The sequence below is a fragment of the Spodoptera frugiperda genome, chromosome 18 (assembly GCF_023101765.2).
Source record: "Spodoptera frugiperda isolate SF20-4 chromosome 18, AGI-APGP_CSIRO_Sfru_2.0, whole genome shotgun sequence".
NCBI classification, from domain to species: Eukaryota; Metazoa; Arthropoda; class Insecta; order Lepidoptera; family Noctuidae; genus Spodoptera; species Spodoptera frugiperda.
Genome location: NC_064229.1, coordinates 7,462,205 through 7,480,720, shown reverse-complemented (window position 1 = coordinate 7,480,720; position 18,516 = coordinate 7,462,205). Strand labels below are relative to the sequence as shown.

At 34.5% G+C, this 18,516-nt stretch overlaps 1 protein-coding gene across 5 annotated transcripts in view; it reads right to left on the bottom strand.

Moving 5' to 3' along the window:
• The window catches only part of LOC118278077 (klarsicht protein), a 309,718-nt gene that overhangs the window by 251,489 nt on the left and 39,713 nt on the right, over nucleotides 1-18,516 (bottom strand). Inside the window, exon 1 of one of the 5 annotated variants that reach the window (XM_035597140.2) lies at nucleotides 171-624. The exons of the other annotated variants lie outside the window; for them this stretch is intronic. The gene's annotated coding sequence lies outside the window, so the exon portion shown is untranslated. Of the gene's footprint in view, nucleotides 1-170; nucleotides 625-18,516 lie in introns of those variants that run through there. 5 annotated transcript variants of the gene reach the window in all.

Below are 18,516 nucleotides of genomic sequence, written 5' to 3'. Positions count from 1 at the left end.
GTTCTAGCCTTCGCTTCTGGACCGGTTTCTATAATGTAATGTATAAATCTTCTGTGCAACTTCACTAAGTGGAAGTTGGGAAAACAAGGCCAAACTAACGATTGAATGATATCTGTCAACAATGTCAACTATAAATCCTAACACCAAAGCAAGTGAACCGAATGACTTACCATAAATCAAGCTCTGGACAGGGGGAAAGCACAGCGTATCAATACTCCGGTAGTCACATGAACTCGATAACAAAACCACTTTTTGTATCGCGTTCAGTGAAACGTATCGTAAGTCTCGAACCAAACAAAATTAGCACTTTCCACAAAACACATCCATTCCACAGCACTGATAAAGCACAATCTGCCGACTTCTGCCGACTCCGCAACACACACAGCTTGCACACGTTTCTTCACAGTTATCTGTTAAGACGGTAGCGTAACAGAGTGAAGCAATCGCACTGCCAATCGCAATGCGAAATTTAGGCGGTCGCAAAATTGTTCGCCTAAAAGCGACAGTTAAACCGACTTTACCGGTCGGAAACGTTCCAAATTCGTATCGGAAAGTCGGTTCACGTGAGTAACAGCGAGAATTTGAACACACGAGTGAGCTGCGCGGGCAGCGCGAGCAAACTGAGGCGCCGTCGTGCGCAACCACGCGACGCATCTAACCGAACCGAATGGACTTCAAACTTTTACCCGACCGAATCGAAACCGCACACCGCGCAATACAACAACCTCTACACTTGGGCTGTTTTAAAATGGGAAGGCTAGTTAAGTTGCAAATAAACTTGCAAGTTACATACATGGACAAGTTAACCGGACAAGGCTCTCAAGATATGACATTCGTGAACGTACGCAACGATTACGAAGCAAACATTTAATCGGCCTGATATGATCCATCAATGCGGCTCTTGACGTCGATACTAGCAGATAACCAAATTAATGGATACCAATTTCGGGTTTGATAATAATAGTTTCGAATCAAATGATAATAACATTGAACGGAAATGGAAATACGATTGCATTGTATTTTAACGGTATAAAACATAAATTAAGAAAATGAACCTGAATTCTTTGAACCAAATGCGGATAGTGACCGTTCAAATGACCGAGGGAGGACGATGCATTCCTAAAGAGGCAACGGAATGTGATCTTTAGATCTTGATTTAATGCAATGTTTATATAAATTAAGACGAACAGGAGTTTGTAGGAGACGCTACACTTTGAAGCAACAACTTTAACTTATTACCTAATGATAGATTTATTCTTATTAACTGTTGATGGACAGAAACTCGGTATTTGGTTAAATCGGAATATAAAATTGACCTGCAAGTTAAACAACAATAATTAATTTACTACACACAGATGATTTGAGGCAGAATAATGTTAAAGTAATAAAACATTGAAAGTTTGAAACGAATATAATTTAATAATGTTTAAAGTGGACCTGTAGCAATCGTAACCGAAGTCGTTAAACTGTAATCGTTGCAAGTTCCCCAGCATTTGCATGTTGCACTGTTTAATAGTTTCAATAATATCTGTGGTCTAATGAACAAAGTTGAGAGTGCTCGTGATCGTAAGAACACTAACAGGTTTCAAATTAGTATTGAAATTGTTAGTCCTAAAATACTAAAACCTGAATTCGGAGCGAGGTAATCAGGAGTTCCGATTTGGATCAATTTAGGAGAGGTCACGGGAATTTTGCTCCTTAAATTTGTTTTTGCTATCCGACACTTTTACGTGAGATTCATCGAAATATTTTTTTTAACAATTTGAAATATTAATTAATAAGAAGATACGGAGAGAAATGGAGACGAGACTAATACTTACTAATTTAACATATTCATAAAAAGTAAAGAGTGATAAAAATATATTTTTAACATCCACATTACAAAACATCAAGAAGAATTCCTTCAAAACGTGACCTTTATTAGCAGCAAAAATTGCATCCAATTACAATAATGATGTCTCATTTGAAATCGCTACTGTTTCTCGCTTAAGTCAGGATCCTTGCATGTCGCAGTGTAGCATAACAACTGTAATTAAAGAGTATGGAGATCAGGCCGCCGGCACCACAACTGGATTCTTGGGTCATAACCATGGGAACCATGGGGTCTGATAGGTGCGACAGGTTCCTGTGGAATTCTGCAACTACTAGAGCTATAATCATGGAATATAAAGTTGCAACAAAAGATAGGTTGGGAGATAAAACTAAACTTGGATATGGTAAGGAATATTTAAACGAGTATGGAGTCTGAGAACTTCTTTTTCTGGCACGTATTACTTAAACATGAGTTATTATTATACGTGTTTTAATGCACTCTCATCTCAGGACTTCTATTTAGAGTCTTTTGAAAGACTATTTAGTGTCTCAATAGTAATATTGATAAATCGCTTTGATGTTGTAAAAATTTAAAAAATACCAAACTAAATAAAATATGCACTATAATATAACTTTTAAAGCATAAGGATAAACACACAATATATTACAAAAATAAACATTAGATGGTGTCAAACACAAACACTGAAAGATAAGAAGATAGATAGTGCAACAAAAAAAATACATTTCAATGAATTTGGTTGTTTGAACTGCTGTTGGTATTCTAAGAACCAAAACATACTTGTGAACTTGATATCTTTAAAAATATACAAAACTTTATATGGTTTGCGATAGTAGATAAGCCTGACATATACAAATTAAACTGTAATGGTACCAATAACTTATGCATTTAAGTTGAAATTGACTTTTAAAATATTGCACATTAATATGTATAAGAATTTGCAAGCTAAAGTAGCAGTGTAAGCAGTGGAACCGATCATATTTGTCGAATAAACGAATATGATTAAAGTAGATGTGTTTTCAAGTGGAGACCACGTTCAGACAAACAGTGTAGAACCCTCTAAACTAGGAGCAGAGACAGTATCCACAAGTAATGACTGGCGAAAACTAAGCATCTGCTGTGAACGCACTTCAGCCTAACCTTTTAGGAAAGAAAAAGACGTGGTGTCTCGAAGTGGTGTCAAGGTAGGTACTAAGATAATTTAATGAATTGAAATAATAGTAATGAATCATCAACACGATCAACCAGAAGGTCATTGTAACTACATCATTAATGATTATGCAAGCAAGCCCTTTGCTAAGACCAAGTTACAAGTAGATACACAGACGGACTGACATGAGAATATTTCTAATTACAAATGCGGACAGTGTAGGTCCATCTTCATAGATAAATATCTACTTTTATAGCTGTTTCTCTATTTGTTAAACCATTTCCGTTGAATCTTGTATTGTTTTGTGGTTTTGGAACAATAGGACTTTTAGTTTTGAAATGTGTTCCTTCTAGTCTAGTTAATTTAGTATTAAATTTGGACTTTACTGTTCTTCAATAAATATTTACTATAACAATAGCTTTGTGCATCGATGAAAATTGTATGGAAATCTGTTAAGCATTTATGGAGTTCAACGTATTCAAAGAGATGGACGCAGCGGGAGAATTTTGTAATAATAGTGATGTCGATAAGTTTGTTAGAGTAAACATTTCAAAATAGGCTCTGAATAAACAAATACGCCCAAAATTTGATCATCTCGGTCGAGTAGTTGAACATTTGGATTCAATGCATGTTACAGCACGATATGAAGTAACCAATACAAAATCAATAGCCAAAGGTACTACAGTGACGCAAGACGCAACCACATTTATCAATATTTCTACACTATTAGTACTTTAAAAGTTTCCCAAAAACAAAGGACTAATTGGTGAGTAAGGGGGCGATAATAATCTGTTAATTAACACCAAATTTACTCCACTGCTTGTGTGAATGTTGCTCAAAGCACGCCCGACCGGCGCCCGCGCACAGGGGTCAAGGTTATGTGGTAGGAGGCTAGCCTATTATTTCAACTTTATAATACAGGTAACAAAATAATGCATGAAGATAATAAAATAGTAATAGTAGTATTGATTAGGAATTTAATGATGTAGGTTTTTGTTTTAATGAATGAACATGCGATGATGAACATGTATCGTATCGTGTCATGGACATTGATACTAATAGATTCTTAGTTTAGAAATAAATTCAATTCAATCATTTTTACTGCACAGTTGGTGCGGTGGCTAGGCAACCGTCTGCCGTGCAACGTGAAATTGTTGTTTCGAGTTTGGGTGTCATTTTCATGTGAAATTGTATGTTTGTAAACGCACCTACGACACAGGAGAATATCCTGGGTCCTGATGTAGGGCAACGTTTAAAAAATAATTTGAAAAAATATACTGTTGGTTCTCTTGACGCCATTACTTTGTTGATAACTTTAAAATAAAACACTCAATTCACTGCTAAGTTTTCTGGCAAAGGTTGTTGAAGAGCAAGTGATAGCAAAATCATCAAAAACAAGAAGAAAAAAGCTCTTTACAAAATAACACACAATTTTACGATGTTATTGAAGGTTATCAAACTCCAAAACAGAAAGCAAACTCACGTGGTCGGCGTGATAGTAAACATTCAGATTCTAGACCAATATACATGTTAATTGGACGGAATTAATCCAAACATTGACGAGAGAAATCAAATATTTAAAGAACAGGTTTCGTTTCATTCGCAGAATAAATTTCACGCGTCTTCAGACGTTTTTTGTACATATTTGTAACGGTCCATCTTTTTTGGGCTAAAAATAGTTAGAGATATCAATATTGATTTATGCTACAACTGCATCTGTATTTAATTCTAGATCTAGTTTTTCAAGTGCGTCTAGACAGATATGGAATAAGACCGTAACTAATCTTTATCAAACATGTCTGTGTATTGAAATGGTATGATTGGAATATTTACTCTATTAGGATGTAAAAGACATAGATAAAACAATCAATTATCGCTAAACGGCCTCACAGAAAACCGACGTGAAACAATGCTTGCGTTGTGTGAGCGAGGCTACCGGAGGCCACTTGTAACGCCTCTGGTGTTTCAAGTGTCCATGGGCGGCGGCGATTGCTTACCATCAGGTGATCCCACTGCTCGATTGCCGGCTTATTCCATAAAAAACCAAAAAATAGCCTCAAAGATAAGCTATAAAACCATTCATACAGATACACAATTCAATTATGAATGAATGCGAATCATACGACAATGCACCAGAACCATAAAACAAACCTTAATCAGAATACCATCAGCAACTAGTTAACAAGAATTAACCGCACGGATTACAAGTACGACGTAACAAAACAATACGTAATCGACAAAAAGTAGGCAACAGCCGATACAAGTTCAAACTGTTCGCATGCATTACTAGATGTTACGTCAAACAATACAGTCAAGTAAGAACAGCGTCGTGATCGAAAACGCCGTTAAATTCACATGAGATATGCTTCCTGAATGTTACCGTTGTAGGAATGATCTCGGTTCGGTTCTCAGTTTCCAAGACACGACAACAGTAAGACTTTTTGTTTTGGAAGAGGAGACAATTTACCAAGATGTGTAAGCTGGATCAGGGTGGAAAATTATTGAGTTAATGTATAAAAATACGTGCCATTATCCTTGCTTGTTTAAGAATAAGATCGACATCTCGCATAGAACTTGGTCATTCTTAATACTAACCTGCTGAGGTTGTAGGTATTGTATCATCGTCATCAAGCATGTGACAGTTTAACAGTGTACTACCATTGGCTATGAGCCTCCCATACATATCCAGTAAATTGCAATCAACAAAATAACTGCACTCACAACAAATAGCTTCATTCAACTGAAACATACAACTACTTCGAACAGCACATTCAAGACATATTTACCGACTTCCCTGCCCTGAGAAAGCTCTCACCGTATCATTATCACGCCGGCAACTGATCGGATTGACTGCTTCTAAATAATAGTTTCCAAGCTTCACATTCACACCATCTTCACTTAGATCTTTCCTTGTGCCCTATTCAACTTACAAATTGACTTGAAAGTAAAATTACTATTGACTTCGTTAGTCGACGTAAACGGTACTTCTCGTACCTACTTAATACGGGTTTTACTTCAGAAATGCTTGGCTGTCCAAGAGTGTGTAATTGCTGTTCTTTTTTTCAAAATGCTGTAGAACGCATCTATAACTACATCGACAAGGAAAACTTGAGACAAAATCTATCAATTGGTTAATTGACTCACTTTCGCCATAACGTATCTATGCATAATACTGTACCTGTCGTACACTTCTGCACCTACAAATAATAATAGAGACTTAATTACTATTGCGTCAGTCTTCATCAGAATTTAGTTTTGCATAATGCATTCATTTGTTACCTGCAAAAATCTTATCATCGCCAAATTACTACTGTCAATCATTCTAGTCTCTATAACCATTCAAAGAACCTAGTGTTCTTTATTTTAATGCCTATCATTTGTAAGATTAGTCTCCCGCTGAATGATAAATAAAAAAGTTTGCAATCTCAAAAACTTTGGAGCAAATTGTTATTGAATTATCCGCAACCTTGATTGGAATCATTGTCTTCATCTAGCATTGAAAGTAATCGAACGATGAATTGATTCTAATATTCTATTGTTTGTTCCATTGCCCGTGACGATGGTCTTATTGCATTTATTTGTCCACTAATAACAAAGTAGATTACATCGCTTTCTTTAATAAGTTTTACTTATTATAACAATAAGGCGCCACTTGTGTTTTCAAGCTGCAAATTCGGTTGTTCATTCTCTCATCAACTTTCATTAGCTGCTTCAGTCTTTTCTTTTTCATAATTACTTCTCTCCAATTAATTAGTTATTGTGTTAGTAATAGATTTCGCTAATGACGTTCGAAGCTATGTTAAAAAATATATAGTTTCATCACTCTCATTTTCTATATATGAAGTTCATTGCAAATAATTGAAGTCTTCAATTCACTTATGGTAAAGTCTATCATTATCATCATCTTCCTTTTATAGAGCTCTAAGTTTATCATCTTCGTATAATAATAGTCTTATGATACAATATTCAATACGAGAGGAGGCCATATTAAAATAGTATTCAAGTATTCATTACTGCTTCTATCGTACCGCTCGTCAGTGTTAGGTTTTTTATTTTCAACTTCTTATAGTAGCATCTCACAAGTTCCATTAAAATTCCCTTTTATGTCGATTATAATCAATTTACAAAGTTCCCTAGAATTATTCCGTACCTCATTATCGGTTGGTCTGGGAGTTATGGCCACATTTCGTTCTATATGGAAGTTCAATAAAATATCAAATTCTTCACCTTGCACATGCTTGTAATTACACATTATTGTATCATCTGCAAAGAATTTAGCGGCAGCTGTTACTATCACCTATGGAGATAATGGCAGTCCAGGTGCATCTATGTCCTAAATACCAACTGTCAGGAGCTGCGCGTGAGTTTTTGTAACACAGTTTCGTCGAATTAATTTTAGGGCTTCGAGGGCTACAGGTGGTTTTAGAAATTTTAATATAAAAATGATATCATAACATGTGTTCCAAAATGTTTATGTTGGAGGAATATTAAATTTATCTGAACTCCATTTATGTCCACACTAATAATATAATGAATGAAATGTACGATTAGATGGGGAGTTAGATTGTAGTCAAGGCGTAATAATCTTTCAAAGATCATCCATAAAATATGATTTATGTTTAACTTGCTCTATAAAAAGGACGTCACAAACCTTCATCAACAATTAAACATTCATAAACCCACTGTAACGCAACGATATCAAATATTACATAAAAAGAACCGGTTAGGAACAAAAACGATCAAAATTTCATAGCAAAAAGATATTAAGTTAGAAACATGTCTCTATGTATCACAATATCAAGTTGTGCGCAAGACCGCAAAGCGGCAAGGTTAGCAACTTGCTCAGCGCCTGCGCAGGCCTAAGTTTTTTATTGACATCTGCCATCTGTCCTATTCTATTATCCAGCGTTAATAAAATATTCAATGGAATACTAATGAGTTTGTACTAAGTTACATAATAATATTACATACATAGATAAAACAATTACCATTTTACTCCTAAAGATTAAACTGACCCTATATTATGTTCGCTTGTCACTATGCTGTCCTTATTTACAATGGTAGACTCCAAACTAGAGAAGGTAAACAAAACAATTCCAGTTTTTTTAGTATACTTTTCTATGACAACAAACTTTTCCAAATATTTTTTTTTTGATAAGTAAAGCTTGACACTTGCACTATTAACAAAGCCCTTTATCATTTCTACCTACCCAACTTTTCACACATTAACTTAATTACGAAATCCCGTAACAAACACCCATCCGAAAATGATGCAAGTTTCTAGAAAAGCTACCGTATGAAACCAAACACCCATAGCCACAGAGAGCAAATAAAGAAAATTAAGAAACACGTACGTCTGTAATATTATCTTCTGGCCCCATTTTTGGAGATCAAACACATACACGTACATACAAACATACAGTTCTATCTACTAGTGTCTCTTGCTCAATTGTATGACTTGTATGTGTCGCAAACTGAAGCGAATCGTTCATTGTTTGTATGGGGACCATAAACAGATCACTAGAGAACTATTTTTTTTTTATTTGACAGCTAACGTCACCGATATCCGTCAAACGTCACCACACACTTTTCTCCCATTGTTGAGGTTAAACACAATACAGTTTTCATTGAAATAATAGAAATTCACTTTCAAAGCTTTCCAATATGTATTCAAATTGAATTATGTGTGGACTGTTGAATGGAGATTAGCCTTGACACTGAATTTCGTTTTAGTTGTTACTGAAAGTTATTGAATCTACAATTTTCTATGTCATATTATATACCAAAATCAGACAAATACTCTGTACCCTGAATTCATGTCACAGTATTAACTTGATAGCATCATTCCTCCGGACCTGCGGACTACGTACCGGATTTACCGGGGCTCCGGCTCAAAAAGTTGTAGTAAGAACAGAATAGTTTTTAGTCAGTAAGAGTCTGACATTCCCTCTCGCTTCACCCAAGACGGGAGAAGACATTGGATAATTTATCCCATCAAAAAAAAATCCTCATACGTGCGGTAACTTATTTAAAAATTAACAAATTACTGTTGACAAATAATAATAATAAACTCTTGTCCCAAAAACTACAAACTCTCATGGTGCCATAAGTACACATATAACAATCTACACACAAATAAGAACTAGTACCAGCAAACTGATTAGTACCAAGCTTCAATGATGACTAGTTATGTTAATTTGTAGAACACAATCTATCGAGAATGTGTCGCCATGACTTCTATACACGTTATGGTAAGCGAGGCTACAGAACATGACATAACTGACAACTATGGTATTGATAAATCACTATGACATCTGTTATGAAACGATCTGTCAAAATTGACAACTCAAGATGATGGGCAATAAATGTCAACTACTCCATGATGCTTGAGTTGACAACCAGTCGAATTCGATAGTTTACGAAATGTCAAATTAAAAACTGTTGTTATAGAACAAATTAATGACAATGACGTCATAACATCATTTATTAACTCTTTTTTTAAGGAGGGAAAATCATCCGATGACTTCTCTCGCCAGGGCGAGGCGAGAAGGACTGTCAAATTCTTACTGACTAAAAATCACCCCGTTCCTACTCCAGCTTTTCAAGCCGGAGCCCTTGTAAACCCGCTAGGTAGTCTGCAGCTCCGGATTAGGCAACAGACCTACTGGGCCCCATCTGTAGTGGTCTGATGGTTCTTTGAGGCGCGCGCGGGACGCGACAATTTATTAACTCTAGACTTTCAAAATTGAAAACTCTAATAAAACTTAGGTTAATCTATGGTTAGTAACACAGTAATTACACTTGGTAGCGAGGTAGATAACAAGACTAATTTACAATTAAATCAAATGAATCGACTCACTCTAGAATCAAATGAGGATGCAATAATGTTCTCATAAACTCATATCCTCTAATAAAAAATATGTTTGATCATACAAACGATGTACCGGTGATTGTAAACGAAGGCGGTAAGCCTCTACGTCAATGCTCTATTAATTTTACAATTAGATTATAAACTGCATGATCGTATCAAATCATAATATTGCTGCGGTCGAGAAAATGCAACTGTCGTTCATTGCCAAGTATCAGGATCAAGAAAGGTTAGGTGTACAGCTTTATAAATGACAGACGATTCTGTTTTAGATAACTAGTTAGTAAAGTAAACCAAGTCAGGTGATCAAAAAAATTTATTACTGAGTTTACAATTCATTCACTGCAATTTATTATGCATGAGTTCTTTCCTCCCTACGTCCCTAGCTTGATTATTATGTATCAGTCCTTTTATCCCCAGCTTATTCTTCAACATAGGTCGCTTCTAAAATGGTGGGTTTTATTATAACACTTCCACAAAAATCACAACCTAATCTGTAAAAACTACATAAATGTAGATCACACAAATATTTGTCAAACGAAAGTATAGAAATTATAGAACCAAACATACATTATGTAAGAACTCTTGAACATAGATTCTCATTGCGCGAATCGTATAGTAATATGTAACTTCAAATAAATCAAGTCATCAAAATCGAAAGTTGTGAAGACGATACAACGAATCAAATTAGTACTCGGAGATTCGCCTATTGTAGATCCAAAAGCCTTTGTGATAAACCCGGATACATAAGGTGTAGTACATAATATAGCTCAGACATTATATAACTTTGATTTAGAATACTCTTATCGTCTAATAGACGCTCTTTCTAGTCTTTTGTTGTGTTACATAGACCTATTTGAATACAGCACTTATTTTCCTCTCACTTTCCGCCGATCGTTCAAATATCAGTGGAGTTTTGTTTATATTTGCTAATGATGAACACTTATTAACTACACGTTCAGATTAAACATAGTACCGGTAAACTATGGCAACTTTACCGGGCCCTTGGCAACTTTACCATACTATAGGTATTCGGTATAAACTCATTTATCTAAAAATCTACCCACTAGAATTCTGTTTTGTAATAGAAATATTTTTAGACATTAAAAGGAAATATTTACTATATTTTGCGTAGACGTAAGACTGCTATTATGCCAGTAATGGCCGTCACAATGTATGCGTGAAAATGAGCTAAAAGTTAGTTGTTCCTAAATTGTGCTTACAGAGCCTTAACTATTTGTCACAGGTGAGTGAAATTTTGATCTTGTATGTATATTATAGTTGGGATTACTGTTGTAATGTCAGCAATTGCTTTTTCTTTAATTTATTGATAAATAATCGCTTCGGTAATGTTGACACAGGTTAGGTAAAGTTGCCACGGCCTGCTTTGTGGCAACTTTACCTACAGTTAGGGTTGGCAATAAATGTTTTTTTCTTGTTTGTGTGTATGTAACCATTTTCGAATACCTAAATTTCACAGCATAATAGTGAATATCCTGGATGATAAGATATAATGTATTTAATAATAAGTGTAATAGTGTTTTACAGCCAAAATGGCTCCCATGAAACAAAACCGCAGAAAACTCGGAGCTAGACACTATAAAAATTATACGGAAGTGATGTTTTAATTAGCTATGGAGATAGTGAAGTCATAAAATTAAAAAGTCAAGGAATAAACATTATTTTGTAGCCTTTTTTACAATTTTAAACATAAATACTTAAAATTTTAGAACATAATTTAGTTTAAATGGGAATAACATTTATGTTAGAAATTTGTGCGTTTTTTTACTTTAGGTTTAAGGTTTATTAATTTATTTTTTAAATATACATGTCATAAAAAAGTTCCTCCTTTTTTGACAACCCCGAGCGTAACAAATTATTTGTATGTAAATTACGATGAAACCCGTGGCAACTTTCCCTAATGTCTGTGTAGCCGTTATCTTTATAGATTTCCTCATATTGTTTGCATTATAATACGAAGAGGTCCTAGATGAAGCCCTCTGTACCTCAACAACTCTTTAATATGCAATACACGATGAATACGGCGCGTAGGTAAAGTTGCCAAAAATTTGGTATCTTTACCCATGTTGTTTTTTCTTTACTACGGCTAAAATAAGTATTTGTATTTAATGACGATTACGGTAAAGTGAGCCAGATAGACTACAATTCTAAATATATAGTTTTGGTTTCTATGCGTCTTATGGTTAAAAATATATTTCGTGTTTTGTTCTAAAATATGGTAAAGTTGCCATGTTTTACGGTATCAAATATTGTATTAGTTTTGAACAAAAAATATTCTTTTGATAATCATCACAACAAAAACCATTGATTGTATTGACTACATATGCTAGCTACAGTTACAGGAATTGTTCCTATTTTATTTATCTTCCTAGAATCACGTGCATAACAGTTGCCAGTTGCGCTAGTGACCGCTAGATCGGAATCATTTAGGGCAATACCGGATAATACCAAGCTTTGTAACCGCACCGTCAACAAAAGAATAAAATAAAGCAGTTCATATTACTCGTAAATAGAGCATCACTCGATAATGTCATAACAATGAAAGAAACTGAAGAAGTAAACATCGTGATAGACATGATTCAATTTATTGAATAACTATGAATCAAAGTCATTTCAAAATACAATTTTGAACTCTGAATTTATTTTGAAGGGTAAAAGCAATAACACTTTTCCATATGGTCCATTAGTGAAGCATTACACCTTTTTTTTTTTTTTTTTTTTTTAGTGTGGAAAATCATCCAATGACTTCTCCCGCCTTGGGCGAGGCGAGAGGGAGTGTCAGACTCTTACTGACTAAAAACCACCCCGTTCCTACTCCTGCCCGTCGAGCCGGAGCCCCGGTAAACCCGCTAGGTTGTCCGCAGCTCCGGATTAGGCATCAGCCCTACTGGGCCCAAGCATTACACCTACTGGACATTAATAAAGAGAAACCTGTCGATAAGGACCAAATGGTCCTCCCATCTACACAACATCAATTACTAATGACTAGAGAACGGATAATATGCATTTGCATATTTGCATATGCATTTGCATATTTCAGCGATTTTCAAGACTAATAGCATATTTTTACTAATATCTAGTGATGATGCATATTATTGCTATAATTTACAGTAGGTATTAATGGTCCGACGGAAGTTTTACCAGAAAATATAAGCGCTAACATAGCACCCAAGCTCATATTCTGCCCAGTTACCTCAGTAGATGTGGAGCGATCATTTTCGACCTATAAAAATATTTTGAATGATCGAAGACATAATCTTACCACTGAACATTTGGAACAATACTTGATTGTTAATGTTTACAAAAATATTAAATAATGTTACATGTTACTGTGTCGATCAATGGATAGTTTTCTATAAAAAAATGTATGCTGATTTTTTAATAAAAAAAATAAAACTTAATAGTTTCTTTATTTCATCAAATAACAATAAATTAAAAAGATATATACATAATAAAGTAAAACATAAGACAAGTATTTACTAACAAAACTACTTAAATCTAAAGGAATAATATTTACAAAACAAAAAAAACTCATTTAATGTTGCATATTCTGTCAGTTTTCGTGCATATTTTAGGCATTTTTCATGCATATTTGCATGCATATTTCAAGCTTTTTATGTTGCATATTATCCGGTCTCTAATAATGACAAAGGAAAACATAACAGTACTTGATAAGGACCCGAATACAGAACAATAGCTAGTATCAGTAGCTATCGTCTCATGACCTCGGGGTAACATAAAGCCAACTTTCCCGAGAACATGAGAATTATCTAAAATCGAAGATGGATGGTCAATGCTCACTCGAGCGTACGGAGAACGGAAAACCGAGATCTTGTCTCGCGCCCGTCTGAATATATCGATTATGACTGTACTACTTTAAGACGAGAGATTCGTAACAGCTGATAAACGGTTTACAAGTTACAACCCATCTTTATCTAAAGATCTGCGGAAAATTTCAAATATGGTAAGGCGACATAAATTCTAACAATTAATGGGCCATTTATAGAGAGTTTCGGACCAAAATAACGGACTGAAATATTAAATTTGCAATCATCGATGCAAGGAAGGAGAAGGCTTAATAAAATATTTATGGATATTATTACGTAAGTTGTATCGTTGGATTTGGAATTTATTGTTTAATAAACGTGTTATCTAATCTAAATTGTTTTGAAAGGTGCTCCGATAAAATTTAGGTTTCTGTTACATGATGCAATCGATGCCAATTTTTGGCATTCTTCTTAGATATTTTAGGGTCCTTTTGCTCTTGGTTTAGATGACATTACAACGTACGCACATGCATTAAATTACCATTCACACACATGTATTTTTAGGCCCAAGTCCAACAATAGAATCATCACAAAAAACTAAAACAACAATAAGCAATCAATCTCTCATAGCTCTAAGCTTTAAATGTTTATCCACTAAAGTAGGCAATAATTCCTGTTTCAACTTTTAAAATGATACATTTTTAAAGACAATTCACCCATCAACGCTAGCACTCAACAAACCACTTTATGACACTCACTAAAAATGTTTAGTATTCATAAGAAAGCTTCTGTCTCATAAATCTTTCTCTATCTACGTCACAAGACTCCTTACTTGACTATCTTTTATCTTTAGGTCATGAGGACAAAATACGCTCCTACGCCATTCAGTTTTTTATTAATACATCTGGGATATAAATGGAGAGTTTCATTAAAAGAGGACTTTAAAACATACATAACTATAAAAAGTTTGTAATCCCAGTGTTTATAGACAAAACTACACACAACCAACTAATTCATTAAAAACCTACACATAAAGCAATTTTCGCCACAAACAACGTTATTTGCCCAGGTATCAATACGTGCTTTGGCGACATCAGGAAACTACATTTAACACCTATTTGTTAAGTAACACCGCATAAACTTTACGATGGAAAGTTTCAATACAAATGAACATAATCAACTCAGTCAGACTTGCGCATAAATCGTGATCCTTTTACCCTCATAAATAATAATGAACCAAACACATGAAGCACGTAATCCTATAAAAAATTAGAGGATTATGTGTAAAAATAATGAATATACTTGCAGGAAGCAATAAACTTAGTGTTTATTAAAACATCTAATCAAAACACACCATAAAGGAAAGTAATACAGAAATAGAAAATCAATTAAAGAATGCGGAAGATATAAAACAGACTACCGAATATGCAGCCGTAACACAAGTTAACACATCGCAGGCCATGCACCCGACCACAGCATCTATAAATCCTACATTCCAAGATAAATCTCTTCAATGGTTTTTAAGGAATTCACCCAAAAAGTGCACAATTTCGTAAAGACGAAAGAGGAAACTTGCATCCGCGACTATACGACCAAATATCTAATTCTGGAGATCTACAAAATTCTGTTACATAATCCAGCAATAACATTAAAATAAATCCGAGTCCAGAGATATTAGTTTAGTCGACAAATAAACATACAACGTTTTGCTTCGTAACAAAATGCGTACGATAAAATGTTTCCCTGATGAAACATGATCTGACGCGTCCATCCAAATTTCCTTCAGAGTTGATTGACGTTAACATTCTCTGTAATAAATAGCGTACCATCTCCTGATGGGGTCAAACTATGAAATTCGATTAACCTATTCATGATGAAACAAACATTCCTTTATTAGTTCACATAATTTATGAACGTTATTACTTGAATGGGATTTAATGTTGCGATGCAATCACAGACTAAACTTGAATTAATCATAATAACAGGCTTACATAATGTCGTAGAAGACAAATGTTGTTTAAATATTGCCAAATACATAGATGAATGCTTCCAAAGTAACCATGTCAGCTTCAACCATTAAGAAATGTTTGTAGTTAAATCAATTACCAGTGGCCAGTGAAAGACATATGAATGGTAACTGTCCATATCATCTAAAATGGTCTCTCTGCACAATTAATCATGGGCAGCACACTTTTTGGTGACGAAACCTCCCCAGAATTTATCATCGCCAATTAGGAGAAACTTCCGCGTCTAAAAAAGTTTTTAGCTTGTCAAATTATAGACGAAACAAATAAAAGAACGCACACATCCCGTTTCCTTGATATTAACAAAGAAAACAACTTTAAAACGGAATTAGTTTTTTTTATTTGTAACCAAATACAGACTGAATATTTGCTTTGATAACATCGCATTCATTTAAATTCTTAAGCCATTTTAATTAATCATTATGATTTAAATCACTCTGTTATTTTTATTCTTCTAAATATGGCCTAGATTTTAGATGAAAAAGATTAACTTAGAATTTAAAAATTATTCATGTTATGCTAATTTTTGCAAACTGAAATTTAATTCAAACAGTTAATTACGTAGAAGTAGTTAGCGTGGATACTTCCTGAATTGTAATGAGACTTGTATTCTTTGATCTTAGATAGGCCTTTGATAGAATGTAAAAAGAATTGAAGGCGTACACGTGGGCTGTGTACTTGGTCCAATGGTTGCATGTGACTAGAAATCACTAGTCTTGAAATTGTATGTCAATTTTTAACCGACTTCGAAAAAGGAGGAGTGTTCTCAATTCGGTCGATATGGTTTTTTTGGATATTGAGATTCGAAGTTGCAACATGGTGTCTAAAAACTGTTATCCAAATACAATTCTATCCTATTACGTTACAATCATAGCATAACTGCAGACATCAATCCATAGCTCAAGCTAAATCTAAGATTTATACATTGAACAGTATGAACCGGTACCGAAGCTGCCAGATGCATACTAAATCTGAAGTCAGAGATACTTAACATAGCACAGAACACGCTAACTTTGACATACCGATCCAGAAATAACGACACACTAACAAATGAACGACGGTAATGACCTGCTAAGTTACTGGTTGAGCTTTTGACTTATGTTCCGTAGAAACGATCGTTATGCAGGAATTTGTGGGAATTTGTCTTTCTCGAGTGTCGACAGTTTTGGAAAAGAATCTTCATCAATGTTCGTGTATTAGGTTTCAATGGCAGATTTTTGATTTAGTATTTTTAGTCATAAAATATATTTATTTAAGTTATAACCACTTCGAAATGTGACTTTATTTACACACACAAGACACAGGAAAAAATATATAACTAAACAAAGGTACATAGGCACTACTTATCTCTTTGGGGATTGTTACCCGCAGCCCTGCAATAGGATAAATAGACACTAAACTAACAAAATACGTACCTACCAAGATTAAAGCTGTGCAGTTGCACTTACTATACTAAGAACATGCAAGTTTTATAATCAACCGTCCCCTACATATGTATAGGATTAGTTAACACAATCTCCTTATAACTTACAACCGTGTAAATCATTGTTTGCACATAAACGTCTAAACTGAAATCGTGTCCGAACTAAACATTCGTCGCTTTAATAAGCTTTCGGTGTCAACGACCTTTATTAGAATTAGAATAGACTTACAATTGGCATTATAAATTCTTCATTGCGATAACATTCGTGATGGGAATTAAAAACATGGCGGATACGAGTGAATTAACCAGTTTGTTCATAAACCAGTGAAAAGTGCTAATAAAATGAACGCTGATGACTTCCTTGATACTTCCTCTATAAGAAACAATCCAAGAGTGCCAGGAAGAGTGAAAATTAAGAAATTAAATTATACCATCGCTCCCTTCTCTCGGTAGAACATAATCTCGGTTTACTTTTCATAGTTAACTCAGAAGGAAATGAACTGTTATACAATATTATGGCTGAAATTAATACTAAAGCCACATCTTGTGACAAATGTTAGGTAATAGAAAATGTTTCACAATATTGTCATCTGAGTTAAACTATTCGGATTTATTTGAAAGTTTAACTATGGAAATAAGTGGATAAACGGTTTGTGTTATAAGTCCCATGAATTGGGGGTGAGCCTATTGCCAAATACTGGCGACTATTCCAGACTCCGTGCTACAACTGAGTAAATTTCGAAAATCCGAAAAACCACCTCTGCCTACTCCTTCGGGGATAAAAAGCGTGACATTGCACGATTATGGAAACCTAACCAAACTTAAAAAAAATGGCTATAAAACCTAAATTATCAATCACAAAAACACCGCCTTTGGTCACAAATTAAATCAGTTAAGTGTACTCTAAGAAAATTAAGTGAATGATGTATAATTTAGATAATAAGGTCAAAAGATCTCTTTAACTGACCCATCGAATTACAAGGGTCAATTGCTCTGCACACTCAATTTACATAAACAAATGCTATGAAACATTACGCGCGTCTCACTAATTACTTTCTACCAAAATGGCGGCCATTTTCCTTTTTTGACAGTTACGTTTGAAAGTGACAATACACACATACAGCCTAATTTGACAGTTGAACATCGACAATCTTATTTTTGCGACTCGTTTTAATGATCGGCTTTGATTTGTGTGAACATTATAATGTTTGACAGTCACATTAATAACGTTGTGAACTAAGATAAATTGATTGAGACGATACGTGATACTGTAAGTCAAGAAAGTAAATATGTACATGTGTAATGCTAATGTTACGTGGTTAAGCTTTTACTAAACTGTAATTGAATATTTAGACAGGTCCGGATCGGATGGAAACTTTGGCGCGCTTCAATTATTATCAATGTGTCAGTTGATTTTCTTTTTTAATGATGT